This window comes from Rattus norvegicus, chromosome 5, assembly GCF_021556685.1.
Source record: "Rattus norvegicus strain SHRSP/BbbUtx chromosome 5, alternate assembly SHRSP_T2T, whole genome shotgun sequence".
Lineage (NCBI taxonomy): Eukaryota > Metazoa > Chordata > Mammalia > Rodentia > Muridae > Rattus > Rattus norvegicus.
The window spans coordinates 85882044-85906417 of NC_141538.1; the positions used below are offsets into that span (position 1 = coordinate 85882044).

Below are 24374 nucleotides of genomic sequence, written 5' to 3' on the forward strand. Positions count from 1 at the left end.
CCTGGTTCTCAGCTGAACAAAATCAAATCAGCACCAGACTGGCCATGTGATACAGACTGTATGGCCATAAGGTGCATATGGGATAAAGTCTAATCGTTTAGCAAAGAACTTAAGGTACTTAACATCCTGACCCTAATTAACCTTTCCCCCTTTATCTCTTAGAACCACACATCTTTCTCACAAAAACCTCCTTTTTGTGTGATTTTTAAAATCCTGCCCTTCCATGACTTTACCCCTTTATTTATCCAGCCATGCCAGTCCCCACTAACCCCATGCTCTAGTCTACTCTCCTTCCTACTCCTCCTCTTCCTCCTTCTTCTATCATCATCATCATCATCATTAATTAATATAGCACCTACTCTCTTCACATATCTGGGTCTAGATCTACGATGAATGCTTGCTTCCTGTCACCTAACGATTCTAGCTCTTCCTCCTCTTCTTCTTGATTTGAGACCCAGTTATTACTTGTAGTTGTTTTAATGAGAATGTCCCCTTACTCTCTTATATTTGATGTTTTGTTTCCCCAATGGGTGCCATTGTTCGGGGCAGGTAAAGAAGAGGTGCAGCTGTACTGGGGGAAAATACAGCACCGACTGTGAGCTTTGAGAGTTTGTTGCCTCATCCTACTTCCCATTTGCTCTCTGCTTGGTGTTTATCATTGTGGATGTGATCTCCCAGGTTCCTGCTCTAACTTGCCTGCTGCCATGCTTCTCCAACATTAGGACATGGCTGAAATGTTTATCCCTAGGGGGAAAAAAGTTGCCTTTCTACCAGAAAACAAACATTCTTTAATTCTCTGCTATTTTATTTTCCCTATCTCTATAACTGGCATATGGCCAATTCTTTAAGTTTGCCCTTTGACTATCCTGTCATCTTTGATGGGATTATATGCTTTAGATTTCTCTGAGGAGTTTAGATATATTTTCTTTATAAGTTCTGTTCATCAAGCAACTGATTTTCTTTTTCTGGTCCTTTGACAGGATGCTAGAAGCTGATTTAGCTTTTTGGATAGACTAGCTTTACTTCTGTGCTTCTTGATTCTGACATTTTCAAAACTTTGCTTTGGATCTTCTATGTTATGTATAACTATGCATTTTAAACTTTATTTATTATTGCATATAAGCATGATTTGATGGCAGGGTCTATGCCACAGAATGGATATGAAGGTCAGAATTGCATCTTTACATGCACTCCTGGGATTGAACTCAGGTTACCAGTCTTGAACTGCAAGTACTTTACTGCTGAGCTATCTTGCTCATCCACAATGAGTATATTCTTAGATTTAAAAGGAAATTCTGGAGATACTTTGAAGCTGTGTCAATATTTCGGGGATTCAAATTTGGATGCAGCGAGACATGATTCCTCTCTATGATCTCTTGTTTTCATAGTTGAGGGAATGATCTCTCACAGTAGCTCCCAGAATCCTCATCACACAAGAAAATAAAGTGAAAATTGTGACCTAGGCTTTGGGGCACAGAGACATTCTCTATAACCATAGTGTATATCAATTTGCAGTGTAACAATGGGCAAGCTAATTTGCCTCTCTGATTTAAGATGTTTTTAAATATGGTAGTGCTAATGGATTTCTCTAGGGACAGTTTTGGGGACTGAATTGGATCGTGTATGTAAAATGCTTAGCATAGTTTTTAAACTTGGCAAGTACTCAATTACTGGCAATTCTCATCATAATTAACAGATAGTGGGGAAGGCGCGAGTCAAGATGAAGCAGTAGAACCAGAGAGATTTGACACAAGTCAAATTTGCAGAAAGGCCAGATGTCTTCTCTGATCCTTAAGTATATAATACTCCTTCCATACCCATCTCCAAATAACACACGCACACATGCATGCACGCATGCACAAAAGCAGGCACGCACGCAGGCACACACAAGCACACATATAAGCACATGCACACAGACACACAATACCACAGCATATTAGCTGTCCATCTAAGAGTACATTAACAATACCCTCAGGAATCATGCTTATTTGAAACCCCCTCCCAGAGTTTATTTAGTGAAAGAAATTTTAATCAGGAAAACTGAAGAAAATGAAATTGATAAAGTTGTATCATTTTATTGCCCCCTAAACTTTCTCATCTTATGCAGTGATGGGGAGACATACATTGAAACGAGGATGTTACCTATTAAATACAAAGATTGTAGGTCTCTTCACTGGACAATTGTTGCTCAAATTCTTTGCTCATTACTGGAGAGACATGGCTTCTACATGTTAAGCTAAACATCTAGATCTTCCTCATGGGGCTGTAAGAGCTGGGACAAACTATATCCATGTTTTATGACTTTCTCAAATGACAATCCTGAGCTGTGTCTATTCCTACATCATTTTCTATATGCTTCTTCTTAGTACGAGTTATGAAACACATCGCGAATGTTGTCTGTGTGGTATGCTGCCTCTCACCAATTATGTATACAAATCAATCTTCTATTGCAAAATTCTTGGTGTTTCCTAGATGTTTAAAGTATATTAGCTCTTCATGTAAACTTGCCTTAGCTTGTAAACTATCTCAAATTGCCTCCCTTACTTCTCTACAACCCAAATCAAGAGTTATCATTTCAGTTAATTGAGCTACCAATTAGAAGCTGCCATTTGTTTATTCTCCCATTAGTGGCTGTTTATTAAACATTTGCTATGATGCCAGGCACAGTGTTTCATGTTATACATACAAATATCCCCGAAATGATATACTCTCAGGTAGCAAGGAAACATATTCTCTTAAGTGAATGAACTATAAATAAATCGGAGGAGGCAATAGTGTTTCCCATTTACAAGGCACCTACCACGTGTCAGAAAATTTCTAAGTTCCTTATGTTTGTAATTCTCAAAAATGTTTGAGAATGAGATATGATTGTTGTTAAATTTTAAGCTTTATTTTAGTTTTAATGTGTGTTAGTGCTCTGCCTGCAGGCATATCCATGCAGAACATGCAGGCGGTACCCACACATGTGAAAAGACGGTGCTGGATCCCTTGGTGTTGGAGTAAGAGAGAGTAGTGAGCTACTATATGGAACTATTGCATATAGTAGAACTGTACATGGGTGCTCAGGAAGACCAACCTCTTAACCTCTGAACTACATCTCTTGCTTACAGATTATTCTTTTTATTGATATAAAGTAGATTTTATGAAAAATAGTTTGTTCAATGTTTTACAGCTGTGATGGTAATGAGAATTAGAAATGAGAACTACATGCCCTTAATGTTTATGCTTTGCCCCAACACCATACCCCTTCTTCCGATTATGTAACAGTCATACCAACAGTGGTTGAGAACTGGAGATTGTAACAAGAGTAAATGCAAAGCAATCAGTCAGTAGGACAGGAGAACCTGTCTAAGGTCTAGCAACTGACAAACACTAGTGGAAGCCAGGCAAGGGTTAGACACAGTACTGAAGCCCTTCTAGACATCTAGTTTAACCTTGTTTTGATATTGATGGGCATCAATCCAGGAATTTAGAATTGACAATCCTAGAATAGCCTGTGTAGATAATTGTCTTAGCCATAGTTTTTGTGAGTTACCTGCCTACTCTTACTCTATGTCCAAAACACATCTATCTAGGCCTTCTCTGGTTTGCTACTCTATGCTCTTGATGCTTCATTAATCCATCATGAGCACTGCTCTAATCATTTCTTGGGCATGGAAACACTTGGATTATGTTATTTTTATCCAGAAGCACCTAAAGAAATGTTCAACCTCCACTGTCATTAGGGAAACGCAAATCAAAATGGCCCTGAGATTCCACCTTCCACCAGTATGAAGGACTAAGATTAAAAACTCAGGTGACAGCAGATGTTGGTGAGAATGCAGAGAAAAGGAACACTCCTTCATTGCTAGTAGGATTGCAAGCTGGTACAAGTACTCTGGAAACCAGTCTGGTTGTTTCTCAGAAAATGGGACATGGTGCTACCTGAGGATCCAGCTATATCACTCCTGGCATATACCCAAAGAATGCTACAGCATATAACAAGAACACATGTTCATAGCAGGCTTATTTATAATAGCCAAAAGCTGGAAACAACCCAGGTGTTTCTCAACAGTGGAATAGATATAAAAAATGTGGTACATTTATTATTGGAATACTATTACTAGCTATTAAAAGCAATGATTTCATGAAAATCACTGGCAAATGTCTAGAATTAGAAAATATCATCCTGATTGAGCTAACTCAGTCACAAAAGAACACACATGGTATACACTCACTGATGAGGGGATATTGGCTCAAAAGCTCGGAATACCCACAGAGAACATATGAAGCTCATGAAGAAGCAAGACCAAAGTGTGGATGATTCAGTAATTCTTTGAAGGGGGAACAAAATAATCAAGGGAAGTAGAGGATAGGAGGAAGTTGGGAGGATGAGAGGAGGGAGAGGGGAAAGGGGGAGCAGGATCAGGTGTGGGAGGAGATGGAGGAGATATACAGAGGGTGAGGAAATTGAACAGGGGTTTGAAGCAATGAGGGATGGGGATCTAAGGGTAGCCATCAGAAAGACCCAAATGCCAGGAAAGCAAGAGACTCCCAGGACCCATTGGGAATGATATTAGCTGAAATACCCATCAAAGGGGAATGAGAACCTGTTGAGACCATATACAGAGATTAGGCACAGCCCTTGGTTGAGGGTTGGGATCACACATCCATCTCAAAAACATTAATTCAGAATTGGTCCTGTCTAGAGGAAATACAGGGGCAAAGAGTGGAGCAGAGACTGAAAAAAGGCCATTCAGAGACTGTCCCACCTGGGGATCCATTCCACATGCAGCCCAGATGCTATTGCTAGTGCCAAGAATTGCTTGCTGACAGGATTCTGATATAACTGTCTCCTGAGAGGCTCTGACAACCATTGGACAGTATAAGGACCGAAATGGAACAACTAGGGGAAGGACTGAAGGAGCTCAAGGACTTTGCAACCCTATAGGAAGAACAGCAATATCAACCAACCAGACCCCACCAGAGCTCCCAGGAACTAACCCACTAACCAAAGAATACACGTAGAGTGAACCATGACTCCAGCTGCAATATGTAGCAAAGGATGGCCTTATCTGGCATCAATGGGAGGCGAGGCTATTGGTCCTGTGAAGACTCAATGCCCTAACGTAGGGGAATGCTAGGGTGGTAAGGCAAGAGGGAGTGTGGGTAGGGGAGCACCCTCATAGAAGCAGGGTGGATGGGCAATGGGATAGGGGGTTTACAGAGGATAAACCAGGAAGAGGGATAACATTTGGAACATAAAAAAATAAAATAACCAATAAAAAGTTTAAAAAAAATGGATACTCATGAACATAAAATATCGTTTTAAGTACCAATATAGTAATTCTTAATAACAGTTGACTTGCAAGGAGCACGAGTGCAGAGGGAATATAGACTACTTTTGTGTACACAAACACACATACATACACACACACACATTTATGCATACACACAGACATACCCATACACATACATATATATATATATATACATATATATATACATACAAACACACACATACATACATATATATATGTATATATATATTCATGGGTGTATGCCTCATGGTATATATACACATACTTCCAAATATATACCTGCTATATTTTGTCAATTTAACATATGTGATTGATATTCACAAACACATCCATGGAAATATACATATACATATATGCACATATGTGTATGTGATTATAGTTGAACACATCATATACTACATGATGTCTGTAGAGGGATACTAATAGTCAAATTAGGCAAGGACTTTTTTGAGTTAAAGGATAGAATCTTAGTCATCTCTGCTTCTTTGGATTCAAATAGCATTTCTCACACAGTAAATATTAAGCAAATGCTAGCTAAATTGCTTACTTTACAGTGAAATGTTGAACTAAACAAAGTTCTTGAGTAAAACTCTAAAGCCTGAGAATCTGTGTGTTAAGTGTGCATTCTCATTGGAATTCTGAGGTAATGTTTGTGTATCTCAGGCTGTCTGGCTTCTTTGTACATGATTGCCATCTGAGGGTATAAAGGTAGTGTCAGAGACGCTCATTAGGAATGATTAGCTAGGATTCTGGAAAGAAATTGTTTTCTGACCTTTGCTGTAAGTCTCAGGTTGAAGGCTTAGTAAGCAGAGACCAAAGCAGAGCACAGCACAGAGATGGTTTTACTTTCCAAAGAATCCAAACTGTGAGTGTGGAAGAATGCGGGGAGGTTTTCACACACCAAGTCTTTCCTTTGAGTGCCATGCTTGAACTGGTTCTGAAGGGCTGCTTTCCTCCTAGGAGCGAGATCATTGGCTTCCAGGCCTCTTTTATTTGACATCTGCTCTAGCAGCCTAAAGCTAGGTCACAGGCTTCCTGTTTGTTTTGCTTCTGCGCAGGGTGGTCCGGAGGCAATGAGGAAAAGGAAGGGAGCACTGAGTGGGTTTGTTACATGTGGGGAGTTTAAGTGATGTCTTCGGGGCTTGGAAAAACTGCAATTCGGTTTGAGGAGTTAGCTGGCAGTCCTGCAACTCATCCCCCAGATTAGGGACCGAATGAAGCCATTAGGCCCTAATCAAAAGCAGCTAATCAGGAATCAGTGGGAGCTCTACCAATTATTCACGGCTGGAACCCAACGAGCTGAAGTACCAAAGGCTGGATGGCTAAAAGTAATGAAATTAAGTATCAGTGCCATGCAATATTGCCTATCCTCAAGGAGGCTTGGGATTGCTCAACCCTTCCTACCCTATGGGAAACAGACGCCAAGTGCCAAAAAAAACTGGATGATCTGAGTAGTAGCTTTTCGGTTTACTCTGTTTCTTGGAATTTGAGATGTTTGTAAACCAGAGTTTGAAATTGGATGCTGGCAAAAAGAAGCAGGTTAAATTTCTTTAGTGGAGAAACTTAGTGGGTGAGTCTATGATCCTGTGCTCACCACAACAGCTGGCAAAAGATAGCTATGTTGACAATTGTGGATTCCTTTAAACCTACCCAAAGCACAGACTTGAGCTATATTTTGTTGTCTAAATTTTCCATACCTTTTTCTATGGTATTTAAATAGAAGTGTTCAGTCACTCAACATGATGGTTCTGACTCACATGTAGCTTCTGTTCCTAATCATTCACAGCTTTGAAAACCTTATAAAGGAGCCCAAGAAGCCAAACTTCTGAGTTGACAGCTAGGAAAATCATCACCGGAGAGTAATGTAGCTGCCAGGATACTCCTGTCCTGCAAATCTGTGCAAGAGATCACACTTGAGCTGAGGTCATGATTCTGGGTCTCTTAGTTCCTTGGTATGGGCCCTTTGCTTTCATTGTTAGCTCTTGTTCATTCTTAAGTGTTACTGCTTGGTCTATTTAGATTTCTGGAATAATAATATATGTCCAAATTGGGTCTGATGAAAAATTGTAGAAGTATTTCTAGAGTCTATGCTTGTGGCCAAGCTGGTGAGTTTGGGCTGATAGGCAAGTTGGGGCCATTTGGTAAAGAGAGTTATCTACACAAAAAGGTTTATGTTTAAAGAGAGAAGGTTCATGTGTTTTTTATGAGATTCCTGAAGTGATATCCACCTGAGCATAATCTGGATTTGAGAAGAAATAGAGCAAGTAGTGGTAAGAAAATAGATCTGTGGTCAGGGCTATGATGTTTGGATGTGCAATATTATATGTAGATGTTTTTGAATATTACTTTGTGCTCAAAATGAGAGAGTGGAGTATATAACATCTAAGGGTGATAGGTACTGTGTCTGAGGTATGTATATATATATATATGTATGCATGTACATATACATGTGTGAGTGTGTGTGTGTGTGTGTGTGTGTGTGTTTGTAGGAGTTCAATCAAATTTAGTGTTCTTACTATTTTTGAGATCTGTTTGAAGAATCCTTGGGATCGTGAGGAATTTCAAGGAATATGGTAGTGCATGTATTTTTTTCTCCAGTGTCTGTGTTTGTGGTAATTTGAATATGCTGCATGAATGTGAGCGTGTAGATATGCATGTGTGTCAGTGCATATGCTCCTGGAGGCCAGAACAGGATGTCAAGTTTCTTTCTTTATCACTCTCAGCATTAGTGATTTGACATAGGGTCTTTAACTGAAGCAGAACCTTGCCTCTTGGACTAATGTGGCAATGTATCAGGTTCTGCAGTCTACTTCTTACGGGCATGCACGGCTATTCCCAGCTTTGCATTGGATGCTGGGGATTTGATCTCAGGTTCTCACTGAGCCAGTAGATCCCATTTTGATTTGTGCAAAAGTTTTTGACATTTCTATTTTGCATGTTGCAGGAGTGGGGTTCTGAAAAAATATGATGGCCTTTATTTGAATGGATTTGTGTTGTCAGTCTGGCATTAATGATTTAAACCAGGATTAGAAATAAGCATTTCAAACTGAGAGAATTTCTGTGTTCTGGGAAATATGTTTGTTTTGCACAGAATTGTTGAATAATTTTCAAAATATTTCAAGGGGGATAGATTCTGTATATCTATATGTTTGTTTATATGACAATGGGTGGTATAGTTGTAGGGTATATGTTCATACTTAAAAATTAAGGGGATTGTAGAGCACATTAGCAAAATGAGACATTATTAATAATGAGATGTTTAATTGTGTCAATGAAAGCTCATCTGTGAATAGGCTCTTATGTATGTATATTTAATTTTGTGCAATGTTGATAGTGTCAGAAATTCACATGGAATAATGAAGGTCAAAAGGAGACAGTATATAGTCTTTTCTTAGGTTGTAGGATTATAAAACAGATGTTAAGAGAATTAGCACGTGAAAAGAGGTTACCTACATAGCGTTGGATTATTTCTTTTTCTTTAGATCAGTGAACAAAGGTGGGGGGAGAGGGCACATGTGTCTTGTGGTGACAAAGATATCACATAAGTAGAGAAAAAAATGAAAATGAGTGGTAGTAAGGAAAGCAATGGGAACTCTATTCTGATAGAAATCGTCTTTTCATGTATGGCATTGGCATTACTGTAGCATTCTCTTTAGCTATCCCACCCCCAGTGTCCCTTATGCCCATGAGTAACTATGGCTTGTGATGGCCAAAGCAACAAAAGACTTCTATCCTCTTCCTTCCACAGTTAAAAAATAATAATTTAGTGTGACCTCCCTCTGGGAAGGGACAGAAAGTGACAGGAGGATGTCAGAGTTTCATTTCAGGTGAGTCAGAAAAGAAGCCCAGGGGTGCTCATAGCTTTCCCAGCACCCTTTAAAGTATAGCTCCTGATGTCCCAGTTTATACATGTGCTACCTTGGCTTGTGAAATCCACTTGCTTAGTTCTCTGACTTTGCAGACTACAATGGAGAGATGAGAATGTGGTTGTTCCTACTCGGTCACATCAGTGGCAGTTTCTCAATAGCTTAACCTCTCAGTCATTTTTCCCTCTATTCTTTCTATGATTACTGCAGCGAAGTCTATACTACCATTGCTTCTACATGTCATGATGGTTCTAGTAGAACCACTAGTGGTATTTTATTAGAACCACTAGTGGTATTTTATAATGACAGATGCAAAATTTTTATACCTTGCTATTGAAAGGCTGGGTTTAACCGCCTCCTTTTGAAACTGTGCTGAACGTTGTGACTTATTTGACCAAAGGACTGTGTAAGAAGTTAGATTCTGCACTGCAAATGGGTATCTCAAAAGAAGCCTATGTCTCTTACACCATGCGTTTTGTCCTCTGAAAAATAAGTCACCACAATGAAAGAGTCAAGATTACAAAAGAGTATTGCACTGTGTGTTGTGGGAAACACTCTGCTCAGTTTCAGGAGCTGAGACATCCGACTGACAGGGAGCAGCATTTCCCTACCCAAGTGATATCCAAGTTCAAGCAGGAGTTGAGTGAAGAGGACATCTTGCAACTGGATGCTTGAGTTAGTATTCTACAGATCAGAAACACCTCCTGCTTATCTTTGCTTATGTCTGAAATAAATGTTTGCCAGCTGTTCAATTTCTGGAGCAGTTCATTTCATCATCAGGCAACGGAAAAGCAAGAAACACCTATTAAATATTCAGCCATAGTTAGCTACAGAACTCTCCTGGGGCTATTTACCTATTTTTCTATATTTGTGTCTTTGTCTGTCTGGGATGGCAAGTACTAAAATCCATGCTGTGACAGAAGGTCTTGAGGCATAGCATCAGTAGCCGTACCACAGCTGAGGGGTAGTGTCGGGGACGGGTCAGGGTAGCACTGACAATGGGTGCCATGGTTTGTCATCTTCTGCTGGTGGTATCTCTGGACATACAGTTACCTAAGACCTCATCTCATAGTTCAATAAGAGAGAAGACAAGGAACTAATATGTTAATAAGGTTCAAGGTAGGCAGAAGGGAACAGAGGATCTTTGAGCCTCACAGTGACCACTTACTTCTTTTGAGAATGGTAGCCATGAAAAGTTTCATGCCTACAAAATGAGCCATAAAGAATAAGGAAATGTTATCGGGGAAAAATAAACCAACTAGATATTTTATGCCACAATAATCAAAGAAACACAGTGGCCTGAGAGGACAATTTTCCAAGGACATCAACAGAAATATTCTAGAGTCAAGAGAAGCAAGAAGTATTTAGATTTAACTTTGAATCCAAGTTGGAGTTGTTATTACAAGGTCAATAGGTTGATATTAAAGGGTTATAAGTAGTTATTGCAGATGATCTGTATTTTAGAATAATTACTTTGGGGCCTCTGGAATGATCAGGAATGGAGGTAGAGAAATAGAAAATTCTTTAATACTCTAGAATAGAGCAATGGTGGTTTGATGCGAGGCATTGCCTTGAGTACCGGAGAAGTGTCAATGAATAAGAAGGAAGCATACTTGGTGACAGCCTGGCTGAGATAGATACAAGTTGGTTAAGTATGAGTTTTCCCCTTTATTTACTTAACTGAAAGGTCTGTTTGATATATACTTTAGCTCATGAAGCAGGACAATGATGAGGAAGAGGTTTTCATGCCTTGGTAAGACAAAGAGAATGAGTTGCACAGGAAGGGCAACAGATACCCTGGGATAGGATAATGGGTCCTGTCAAATTGGGGAGACAATAGGTTTTGTGACTCTAGGTTTTAGACTGTAGGTCCGTAGGAACATTAAACCAAGCAGGTCATTGCAGGCATATCAGCATCTGTGATTGAGACTGATCTCTAATAGTGGTGAACCCTATCTGGCATAATTAGGCCGGTTTTAGCATTAAGAGTTGCTAGAGTGAAGTTGTCAGAAGAGTAGGAGATGGGGGAGGTACTCTGTGAGACTTCAGAAAAGCAAAGATAGAAGCCCTTTTTTTGTGGCTGGAAATGAGTCATTTGTCAGCAATGCCAAAGAAGTGCTGTCAGCTCTTCAAGAGAGATGACGGGACACCCTGGAAGGAGGGCTGGTGAAGGTGTCAACTTCCAGTCACCAGGGGCCATGTGTGGGGTAAGAAGTGTCAGTCACATCACATGCCTGCCCTGACCTGGGTTAGAGGGAAAACAGGGTCACAGCACAGTGCTACTTTAGCCTTGTAACCAAGGAACCCTGTTACCTGCCTCTGTCAGGAGAGAACTGACAGGCACAAAGAATTCAGAGCTTTAATTTCTCAGGGGATTTTCAGTTTAAAAGAACAGTAGGAGGGCAACATTTAGGGAAAAGAAACTCAGTGACTTGGTAATAGGGAGGAGCTATTTCTGAGCAAAGGCTTCCCTAAGGTCACTGAGAAGGACCACTGAGGTCAGAATCTCTTTGTTATCCACGTGGTAAGTCTAGCAGTTCTCTCTGGGTCCAGAAAGATTGGAAATAGCTCCAGAAAATGTCAACCTGTCATAGCCTTGGGGTCTCAGCTGTTTAAGAAACTGTTTTACCAACTATTCGGACATGTTGAGTACTTATTTGGGCTCTGGCAGTGGACGTCCGTCCCTATAGGCTCTGTGGGCTTTTCCTGTTTTCATTGCTTCTGCTACAATCCTCACTGCCTCCACTGGGACCATGTTTAAGTGAAACTTTCCCAGTGCCCCTTGATTTGCCAGGCTTCATTTTGGTTTCTATCAACCTATAGCAATCCAATCTCAAGCCACCAATACAATCATGTGTATAGTGGTGGACAGCATATTTTGTCTAGTAGATCATATCTGTACCTCCTAGGATTCTCATCTGGGTAAAATGGTCAACAGGTTTCCACTCCCAGCATCCTGCATACCACAACCTGGCATTATGAAGTTTAGCTGGGAGGGAGGCCAATTCCCACTTAGCTCCACCTCAATCCCCATATATCCTACAGCTGATATGGTCTGTGTATTCATCAACAGTCTTAGTGTAGAACCAGAGTTTCATAAAGGTTGCTCATTGTCAGAGTCCAGATGTGCAGGGCCGGACGTGCCTGAGGGAGAGCCAGAGATAGGACTTGCCAAACCAGCTATCAGCCCCAAGGACACTGACCATCCTTCCTTCCCCAAGGACACCCTCCCCTTCCTTCACCCCCCTGAGTGAGATGAGCCACCCTACCTGCCTGCCGAGCTGCTAGATAACACATACTCCTTGCTGATGTCATTTCGCGCCGAAAGTAACCGTGCACCTTTTGAATTGACCAATCATGTGTAACCTCGCGAATGCCCCTAACCTCCCCTATATAAACCCCCGAGTTTAGAGGCTCGGGGTCGATTCCTCTGTCTCCTGTGTGAGATACGTGTCGACCCGGGATCCCGCTAAGACCCAGGATCTCGTTAATAAAGCTACCTCTTGCTGTTACATCAAGAATGGCTCCTCGTGATTCCCTGGGGGCACCCCACCCTGCGATCGGAGCGAGAGACGCGGCTCCCCGTTTTGGGGTACGCTCTTTCATTAGTACCAACTAGACAACTTTTCTTTGTTCTCCGCTCTCCCTGCATTTGTTCCTTTTAGTGTCTTGAACACAGTGAGTTAGTGTCATTCTTCTTGGTTAATACCTGTTCATTGATCCTTCAGCTCAGTCTAAATATCATTTCTTCAGAGAAGTGGTCACTGATCCTTATTTAACTGGAAATTCCTTACATATACATTTTGTTTATGTCCAAAAACAGTGATTTGTAATTTTTACAGCAGATTTTTGTTATATTGTTGATATTATCACCACTATTCTTTTTAACTACATTCAGCCAGGATACATTTCTTTGGCTTGTTCTAACCATTGTATCTTTATTATCAAAAAATACCAAATATAGTGCTACACAAATATTTGCAGAATGAATAAATATATGCTTGTATGAATCAGAAAATGAACAATAAAAATGACTTCAGCTCCTTTGGTAATTAGAAAAGGCTGGGTCTTCACGTATCAGATACCAAAGAAATACCAACTAACATACAAAAGAAAATCAAGCACACTTACCAACAACTTTGCAATGGTTTTTAGCACTGCTTCCCTTTCATGCCTTCTGCTTCAGGTAGCTTTGAGAAGTAGAAGTTAGAGAATACTGTGCATTAGACCACTGGTTCTCAAGATTTCTAAAAGAACTGGTTGAAATACAGAACTCTGAAGACCCCGCCTCCAATACTTCTAATTTAGAAGGTTCACAGTGAGTTTTGAGAACTTACATATCTAGGGAGTTGGGGAGATAGTTCAGCAAGTTAACTGCTTACCATGCAAGCATAGGAATTTGAGATTGGTTCTCTAACAGCCACTACCAGAGGACTTTCAAGCTCCACTCATTGTCTCAAAGGCACATTATCTGCCCTTCTCTTTCTTTCTTCCTTTCTTTCTTCCTTTCTTTCTTTCTTTCTTTCTTTCTTTCTTTCTTTCTTTTTTTTTCTTCCTCCCTTCCCCCTCCCTTTCTTTGGCTTTTAGTCTTAGCTCTGAGAGTACTCAATGAGGTCATTCAAATTATAGCAATAATTACTAATGACAATGCATTATATTACATGCCCATGTATCATTTGGTTCTATTAACAGCATCTGATTCACATTTGATATCCAGAGAACAATTATAAGTATCTTTATAGCCTATCTTCTGATTGGAACATGCCTTCACAAATTGTTAATATGTGTCATTTAAGAAGTCTGTGGCATATTCTGTGATATGAGGACATAATATAAATTACTTTTTCATTGTTTATAATTATGTAAGGGATTAAAGAGTATGTTGATTTAATTGTTTCTTGTCTATTTTAGTGGTTATTTAATGTTGATGCCCACACTGACAGGGCACCGAGAACCTGGTGTAAGCCTGTGGGATTAAAAAAAAAACACACAAGGTTATTAGTTATTAGTGTTAAGAAAGAATGCCCCTTCTGTAGCTTTATTTTCCTAATATATATCCCAAGTTGACCAGGTGGAAAAATCTAGGAAACACAGTGGGAAACCCCGGCTCAAGATTTCGGTAACAAAAGACAAAATATGTGCCCCCAATTTGCTGGGGAGAAATCCAAGAACACCAGCCTAAATCTCAAAAACAAAAGACCAGAAAGACAAAAGACTGGAATGAAAGTCGCCCAGGTGTGTCATTACTGTTACTGGGCCAGACTGTTCCTTTGTTAGGAACAAAAGCCTTCCACATGCATCAGCAGGGCTCAGCAGTGGGCAAACCCTGCAAGGGACCCAGAAGGGTCTGACAAGGGGGTGAAACACTACAGGGGACCCAGGAGGTTCTAACAATTTAAATGTTTAAAATTTAGTAATTTCTTATTGATATGTTTATGAGTGTGAGTATGCACATACACCATATACATTCCTGGTGCCTGTAAAGGTCAGAAGCAGTTATCAGTTCCCTTAGAACTGGTGTTAAAAATAATTATGAGCCACCAGGTGAGTGATGAAATGGAATCAGGTTCCAAGCATAAGCAACAAGTGATCTTAACTGTTGAACCAATTCTTCAACCTCTGTAGTAGTTAAGAGATTGTCAATTTGAGTGGATCTTGAATTAATCACAAAACATGTTTCTGCATGTGTTGGTAAAACATGTCTAGAATGGATTACCTGGGGCGGGGGGAAAGGTCTCTATTTGGAGTGGTGACAGGCTTCAAGGAGCAACTCATACATAAAGTCTTATAAAAAAAATCAGTGCTGCTGGCTTGCTTGCCTTCACTTTGTAACCGTGAGTGTTTTTCCCTCCCTGGTGTTACTACTGCTGCTGCTGCTGCTGTCACCTTTCCTGGTCATTGGAGCTCAACTTCCAGAATATCTGCCTATGTGGACTTTGGACCAGTAGCTCTCCAGGACTCCTCAGAAAATTTAATGCCATATTGAGACTTCTCAAGCAACCACCCTTGTAGACTGCGTTCTCACTCTCTCCATAATGCAGATAGCATTTTTGGACTTCCCAGTCTGTATCACTGAGCAAATCTACAAAGTCATTTTGGCCATATATTGTTATATGTCATCTGTCCTTTTAGAGACTCCTGACTATTGTCACATCTATCTTACAAAGATATATTTGTTAAGAAATATGTTTGGAACAGTAAACAGATTTACTACTGGTATGTGGAAAACAATCAATGCATTTGTATACAAACAAGCATATAAAATATAACATACATATATATTTGGAAAGATGCATTTGTGTATATATACATATGTATATATATGTATATGTATTGAAAGAGTGTACCCCAAAACGGGGAGCCGCATCTCTCGCTCCGATCGCGGAGTAGGGTGCCCCCAGGAATCACGAGTAGCCATTCTTGATGTAACAGCAAGAGGTAGCTTTATTAACAAGATCCCGGGTCTTAGCGGGATCCCTTGTTGACACGTATCTCGCACAGGAGACAGAGGAATCGACCCCGAGCCTCCAAACTCAGGGGTTTATATAGGGGAGGTTAGGGGGTTTGGCGCGGTTACACACAATTGGCTAATTTCTGGCGCGGCTATAGGTGATTGGCTCATTTAAACATGGCAGTGAGATTACAGCACAGCTGGAGAGTACGTATTGACTGGAGCATACAGGATTTTAGGAGCTAGGGGCGTATCAGGGTTTGAAGGACATCTGGTTAAGGTGTGACTCTGAGTAAGCTGGGGGAGGTGCCTTCCTGCCAGATGGTTTGAGTCAGTCCTGATAACTCGGGCTGGTTCCCGCATTCCTTTTCTTTATCTTTATGGTCTGTTAGTCCTAGAGGCAGGGCGGGGCTGCCTGGACTTGCTTTTCACAGTGTTTAGTCCTGACTCTGGATTTTGAAACTTATTCTTTTAACTTCATATTTTTAAACCTTAAATCTGTATAATTTTCCTTTCAGTATATGTGCAGATATGGATATAGATATAGTAAATATAAATATGTGTACATATATCTATCTATCTATCTATCTATCTATCTATCTATCTATCTATCTGTCTGTCTGTCTATCTATCTTACCTACACTCCAAGTTTTCATACTGCTTTGTGCCTATGTGAATTAAGTTTTGTTCTATTCTGTAAAATAGCACATATTACAAAAAAATGTATCTTTTCACATACATATGAAAACTATATATTATATATAATTCAATGCTGGCATATGCCTCACTCTCATTTAGTAAGATTTTAGTAAAATGAATGGCTTCTGAAAAATCTAACTGAAATCTATTGGGAAGCTGAATGACATTTTTTTCCTTCATGGTAAAGGCATCACAAGCCCTGATTAACTTAGTAGGCTGATTTAATTTGGACTCACACCCATACTTTCCTCAATATCTCTTTAAATCTCTAGCTGAACCCTGTTAGAAATTGATGAAGTGTTCTACCCTGTGTCACATACACACAGAGTTCAATTTCCGGATGAAACTCTCATTGATAGCCTGCACCCTACTTATGGCAAATCCAATGTATTCTTTTCTCTTCATCTGTACAGTTGCTTCTGCCAGGCAGAAACGAGGAGGACTAGTGCCCAGAGCAGATGCTATGGTAGATATCCCAACCTAGAATATGGAGATCATTATTACTTTCTGGAAGGTTAAGCAAAGAGCAGGAAAAGGAAATAAAGGAAACATCTAGAAGTACTCATAGGCTAAAGTTATTGAAAGAATAAAAAAAATGCAGCTAAGTAGTCAGAAGTTTAAAAATGTTATCTCACCCCTAAGAAGCCCTAAATACCTCAAATTCCAGACCCTGCCCTCTACCTGAAAGTAGGTAAAAGGTCACATTTCTTGAGCCTGCTCTCCCAGGAACTAGATGAAAGGACTTAAGATAAGGCCCTTAGATATTCGATTCCCAACCTAATAAAGATTACAGAAAGCTTCTCCCAGGAACTAGCTGACCATAAAGTTAAACAATCTTGAGAAACAGGAAACTCCTCCTTGTGATTTTTCACTGTTATTCTGGACACTTTGCAATGATGCCATCCCTGCCCCCTCAGGTTGTGTTTTCTCCCTTTAAATACACTTTCTCCCAATCTCTCGGGGTCGAACTCCACTGCCCCTGCCTGGGATATGAGTCTCAGTGCACTGGTTTCTATCAATAAACCTCATGTAAATTACAGCAAGGATGGTCTTACGTGAGTTTTTGGGAGGTCGCTTCATCCCGAGACTTGAGTGAGGTTTTCTCTGCTCTGGGGGTCTTTCATTATGATCTTGGAAATGGCAGAGAATAGACTGTGCTCTGAGCCTGTCACTGGCAACCATGGCACACGTTTGAGGGAGGGCAGCACTCCATGTGGAGCTACTTGGAGTGATTGTCAGTCAGAAATCACAGGGCTCTAATACATATGGAGGCAGCAATCGGTTTTGAATGATGTGTATTTGGGATGTGTATTTGCCTAACTCCAAGGAACTGTGCGATGCCTCATTCACTGAGAGCAGGGTCCGCAAAGGAGGAGTTAACGAAAGGACTGAAGGAGCTGAAGGGGTTTGCAACCCCATAAGAACAATACCAGCCAACAAGAGCTCCCAGGGACCAAACCACCATCCAAAGAGTACACATGGACAGACCCATGGCTATGGCTGCATATGTAGCAGAGAATGGCCTTGTTGGGCAAGGCAGGGAGGCAGGAAGGCGTGGGTAGGTGGGTGGGGGAACATCCTCATAGAAGCAGGAGGTATGGATAGGGGGTTTATGGACTGGAAACCAGGAAAGGGGTAACATTTGAAATGGTAATTAGAAACCTTCCAATAGTAAAAAAAAGAATTTCAGATAAGGATTTTTATACTTTCATAACACTGCTTTGAGTGGTCTTTCAGCATCTCGACATTTTCATCACGTGTCTTCTTTGATTCCACTTCCTTGATTCAGCTACTTCAGAATCCTGTGTTGTTTGTCTAGAGTTTGTCAATCTGCAGCTTGACTTACAGCTGCTTCCTGTCCAGGCATGTTAGGCTTGATGGGATTAATGGGAAGGATGTAAGTGGCTGGTATGTTAGAAATATCAGGGGCTGGGGATTTAGCTCAGTGGTAGAGCGCTTACCTAGGAAGCGCAAGGCCCTGGGTTCGGTCCCCAGCTCCGAAAAAAAGAACCAAAAAAAAAAAAAAAAAAAAAAAAAGAAATATCAATCTCAAGAGGGATGTGTGTGGGGAGAGAAAAGAGTAAGGAAGGAAGGGAAGGAGAAAGAAGAGAAAGAAATTAGGCTTAATTTTTATTATTTGATTCAGTTTTATTCTTTGCATTCTACCTTCTCAGTGCCAATAATAATACAAATGATAAATAGTATAATTAATGTAGTATGCCATATAGTTATAGTGTATGGTTTAGTATAACATAAGCAGGTAATAAAGGAGTGTGTTTAAAAATATCAAAAATTTTGAAATACACGTAAATTGGTATCTTTAGTATTAAAGTTAAGACAGGAAAAAATACAGTAATTAAAATACATTAACTTTGCAACAAAATACACAAAACCTAACCTTGAAGTTAAACCCGTTAGAAAGTTGATTACTCTGATCACGCACACCTTTCTGTTTTGTTTTGTTTTTTCTGAATTCTTAGTAAATTGTAATACATTTATACAATTTAATGTAAGTGAATCACTACAACATTTTAATAACTGTCAGCTATTTTTAATAGGTTTTCTAGGAAGCAAATATTAAAAGCAAGTTACCAGTGGGAATAAGAAAAAGCCAGTTTAAACTATTCAAAAAATGACATTATTCAAGAATTCCTAAAACCTATTTAGCTATGTCCAATAGCTTGCCAGGAATACATAAATCATTCTTATTCATATTCAGAACTTCATATCTCAGTAAATCTGTACTAAGATAAAATTTATAAATGAACATGGTATAAATCACAACGTAGGAAACTTAAAAATATTTATAACACTAGGAAATTGGACTAAATAGGGAAAAGAAAGTACATGACAATTTAGATCAGTATTACCTAAGTTCCTGTCTAATGCAGACATTACTAGGGGGTTTCAGCATTTTTCCACTGAAACAGGAAATAGGACTAAGATCCTTCTCACTGTTCCAAGCAATTGAATCATCCAGTCTGAAATTTGCAGGCTCTCCTAATTTAAATATTTACCTTTTCACATTTTAAAGTAAATTAAATAATTTGCCTAAGTCTTAAGTAAAGCTCGAAAGGAAGAAAGAAAGGAAGGAAGGAAGGAAGAAAGAAAAAAGGAAGAAAGAAAACGAAACAACAATAAAACCCTCAACAATAGTTTTCTATTCTTTCACAATTTCACATTCAAGTTGGTATTTTTTTAATCAGCTGCCTGTCTTCTTGACTCCCCATTCTGTGAATGGTACTGGTTCCTCTCTCAGTAGGAGATGCCAAGTAAATGAAGCTTGCTCTGCAGGAAACCCTGTTTGGCAATTCTAACAAGGCTTGAAGAATGGGTTTTCTCATTAAAACAAGGGAAGCTGCCTATCTGGTGAATTTCCAATTTCTGGGCACCAATTTGATGGGCTGCTCTACTTGAACAAAATATAGAAGTATAAGGAATACAAATGAAAATCAAATACTTGGTAATGGTGCGATTAAACATTCACCTTGACTACAGGAGATAAAACTTCCATTTTCTTGAAATGCATTGCCTGGGTTGATTGGCTTTTTTTAAAAAGGAGTTTTTCAGACTTTCTTTCCAGGACGGGACTTACCACTCAATGAGCTTCTACTAGATGTCTGTGTCCTTCTGTTCTCACTTCTCTTCAATTGATGGTGAAAATAATCGGTAAATTCTATTCAAACTTCCCCATCCTCAGCGCCTTCCTTTTTTTTTTTTTTTTTTTTTTTTTTTTGGTTCTTTTTTTCGGAGCTGGGGACCGAACCCAGGGCCTTGCGCTTCCTAGGTAAGCGCTCTACCACTGAGCTAAATCCCCAGCGCCTTCCTTAAATTAACTCAGTTAATCTGCACAAGCTATCTAGAAAACGTAGCCCTAATAACTCTCAGCAGAGACAGGAACAGAGAGAAAAAGAGGTCAGGTCCTTTTTAGAAACCCACCCTGTGGTAAATGACTCACTGTTGTCTCTAATATTTGTAGTCTTTCTCTAGGATCTACACTTGTAGTCATTAGATCCTCCATGCCACTCCATGCCTCTCTTCTTTCTGTCTCCTCCTGATTTCCCACATAGCCTCATCCATCTTTCTTCTTTCCCCCTTTTCTCTCACTTTTGCCTCTGTGCTTTGCTTTCCCACCTCACAGTATTCCCACAGTATTCTTAGGGTTGCTCTTCAGTTCTAAATAGAATCCTACTTAAATAGCAGATCTTTTTTTCTCTCGGTTTATTTTAGTTCTGTTCTAGCATTTAACATTTTGGCCCTAAATTATTCTTATGTTTATGCCTGCCACATGCACCCCAGAGTCCAGGGCTTAAATTAAATTTATGCATTTATTCTGCTTTTATACATTATCTGTGGATATGTCTATTTATGTGAATGTGTATGTTACACAGACACAGTAATAAAAGATAAACATACATGGTACACGCACATGTTTATTACTAGCTAACAGTTTTGGGGTTTAGGTGCTGCTGGTTTTTGTTTCTCAATCATAAACAATGTTTCCAATGCTATCATCATCCTCTAGAGAAGACCAATAAAATTTGACTCGTGAAGAGAGAGAAGTGGGGGTGGGATCCAGGAGGCGAAAGTAATATGGGGAGAAAATGAAAGAGATTTAGTGCAGCTATCAGCAGACCGTTGTGCTGTCTTTAAGAGTCTGTTGAAACAACATAATAAAAGGTAATAAAGATTGGATTTATAGCTTACCTGGTGGAAATGGCTTCTTGGTTGTATCCTGTCCATTTGCAGCCTGCCTTTGTCTTGGGCCTGGGGTCTTTTCTTTCGGAGTCCCACGGCTCCCACCCTCTTCTTTGGACTTAGGAGACACCAGTGAGGATCCAGATAAGATGGGCGGTAAGGTCAGGATCTTTTGGCTCGTTCTCTTCCTTCTTATTTTCCTGTTATTTAATGACCCAGTGTTTCTTTTGAACTGTTTTTGTATTTGGATCAGACAGCCCACCCTGGTTACTAGAATAGAGGACAGAAACCAAATCCTGAACATAGTCATGCCAGCTCCCTGAAGGCTTGATGTTTCAACACCTTCATGTTCAAATAAATCCCTGTAACATTCTCAATCAGTACACATTAAGCTTTTGAGAGACAGATGGCATCTATGCCTCAGGGGAGAGGTTAAGTTAACTACCAGACAGACAAAGAGACAATGATTACCCTCAAAAGTTCTGTGCCATGCTTTGAAAGAAGACCAGGACAAAATTTAGTCTGGTGAATTTATATTGCTGTCTCTTAACTTAGTCTAGCTATGTGCTATTTATAAATTATAAAAAGGAAAGAGAAATTTGAAGGTCAAAGTTCATGATCTAATTAACATCCAGTGAGAGACAAAACATTTTAGTCTCTTTGGACTTCAGTTTCCAGTTGTATGACTGAGGGACATTAAAGAAACTGCTAGCATGATTCCTTCATTATTAAATGGAAGGTTGATTGGTATGTGTGAAGAATAAGGGGGAGGAATATTGAGAGGTATCTGGAAGAGTCCAGAGCTGAGAGAGAGAGAAGCAGGCTTGTGCAGGGGTATCTTAGAGAGAGGCAAGAGAGCACAGGGAGCATGAGAGCATAGAACAGGGGAGAATGGGGAGAATAGTAGAGCCAGTAAAGATCAAGAGGCAGAGAACAGAGCATAGCAAGAATAGTGAGGTAATAAGAGAGCAGAGACAACAGTAAGAATTATAGGAACTATACTGGGTTGTAGGCAGGATGAGCAGCTGCAGGAAGAGAAGCCCATGAGGTTGAGATAGTTTAGGATACGGGACTAGGTTGAGAAGGATAAGGATATTATCATGGACTTTGAAACCTGTAAAAAGTATTTGTAAGTAGAGACTGGGAGATCCTAGAAGCCAGCATGGGCTTTAATATGCTGGTAGATGCCACAGATATATGCCAGTTGGAGAGACATATATCCCCAATGCAGACCAGCTTGAGTTCATTTCTGGACACATGGGCTGTCTCTAAGGCCTAACGTTCCAGTCCTTTGATTGGTGATACAGGCAATGTAATCTTTACAACTAAATTTCCTGGGTCTAGGACAGCCAAAATGTCAGGAGGCTAGTGTGTTGAAGGGGAGGAAGAAAGTCAGTCAATGACAATAGATGGGGAAATTTTTTTTTATTTTTATTTTTTATTAACTTGAGTATTTCTTATATACATTTCGAGTGTTATTCCCTTTCCCGGTTTCTGGGCAAACATCCCCCTCCCCCCTCCCCTTCCTTGTGGGTGTTCCCCTCCCAACCCTCCCCCCATTGCCGCCCTCCCTCCATAGACTAGTTCACTGGGGGTTCAGTCTTAGCAGGACCCAGGGCTTCCCCTTCCACTGGTGCTCTTACTAGGATATTCATTGCTACCTATGGGGTCAGAGTCCAGGGTCAGTCCATGTATAGTCTTTAGGTAGTGGCTTAGTCCCTGGAAGCTCTGGTTGCTTGGCATTGTTGTACTTTTGGGGTCTCGAGCCCCTTCAAGCTCTTCCAGTTCTTTCTCTGATTCCTTCAATAGGGGACCTATTCTCAGTTCAGATGGGGAAATTTTACTAGGAGCATCTGGTTTACTAACTGTGCATGAAGAGACAAGAAACTCCCTCATGATGATGAAAGGGATATAGACCAATAGGCTGAGGAAATGGAAAAAGTAAGTGCTGAAGGTACACAAAAAGACAGCCTTGGTGTTGTTCCTTGGAAACCATAGTTCCCAAACCAGTTCTCTTTCACTCTGCAGGACAGGTTTGATACCAGACATATGCTAGGGAAAACTGTAAAGAAACTGCCAATATGACCATTCCATTATTAAGAGGAAGGTTTTTACTATGAATAAGGGAGAGAAAATACTTAGAGGCAACTAGGGAAATCCAGAAAGACAAGCAGACTAGACACCATCAAGGCCTTCAGTGACAGTTGGGAGAGCATGAGAGAATGTAGCAGGGGAGAATAGTGGAGCTAGAAAGAGGACAAGAGATAGAGCAACATAGAGGAGAATAGAGCATAATGACCGTGTGGGAGGTAGACTGATCATGTGGACTATCAGGAGGATGAGTAGCTGGGGATGGAAGGGCCAACTGCCTAGTGTAGACTTTGAAATGTAAAGCATGTGTTGAGGGATCCTGAAGCCTAGCTTTGATGTGTTCATTGCTGCCACAGGTACATTCTAATTGAGAGCCTTTCTTTTTTTTCCCCACCAGAGGCAAAGAAAGTGAGTCCTTTTGGAGAATGGGCAGTTCCTGGGGAATGGTGGCTTTTATCTAACAGACTGAATTCTTTTACAACTTAACCTCATTTATAGATCTATGGATTGCCTGAGATTCCCTCCTCACCCCCCCCCACACATATATACATTGAGACTTTGTAAGTTCTCTTCTGTCTTTTATATTCTAGGTCTTGTTAAGAAAGATGGCAAAATTCCAGTCTGGATTTGGGTTTCTGAAAGCAGGTCTATGACTCACATCTTTCTTTTAGAAAATGGTTCTCGTTTCCACATATATATTTGACCCAGCAATGTAGATGTGGAAGAGCACTGAAGGCTCAAATGTTTTGTGAGCTAAAATTTTAGTGGCTACTCCTTCTTCTCTTCCCTCTAAATAGTGGTTGAAGCCGAAAAGGAAATTAGGATCTTCTGGTAGGAATGTAGATTTGTGGCCACAAGGTTTTAAAAGTGAAGAGAGAGCAGGCCAGCACAAACTGCTATGGTCAGAGTATGAATCATGACAGTGTACTGGATGACCGCCTGGGGTGGAGATGGACAACTCTGTAGGATCCTACTGACATCAACACAGAGGAACATCCCAGTCAAGACTGTGCTAACTCTCAGAACAATTCAGTTGAAGAACATGGAATGAGAGGATTGACATTTGGGGTGGTAAGCATCAGGATCCTCTAAACACATGGCCTTTTCTCCCATACTGGCTAGAAATCCTCACAAGGAAAGTCAGGCTAGTGCAAGAATGGAGGAGACAATGCTCTCACACAGTGGTTCTCAGTGGGAATTTGGGCCCCTTAGTGAATTGAGAACCTGAAGTTACTATGGAGAATTTGAGATCGTGTAGGAGCTCGGCAT

The 24374-nt window shown here is 40.3% G+C and overlaps 1 long non-coding RNA gene across 1 annotated transcript in view; it reads right to left on the bottom strand.

The window, feature by feature from the left end:
• The window catches only part of LOC148005850 (uncharacterized), a 30628-nt gene extending 9087 nt beyond the window's left edge, over positions 1-21541 (bottom strand). The window contains exons 1-2 of the long non-coding RNA XR_015620946.1: positions 21024-21541; positions 13298-13356 (exon numbers count right to left, since the gene is read on the bottom strand). This is a non-coding gene — a long non-coding RNA (uncharacterized LOC148005850). The remainder of the gene's footprint in view (positions 1-13297; positions 13357-21023) is intronic.
• Positions 21542-24374: the final 2833 nt, after the last annotated feature.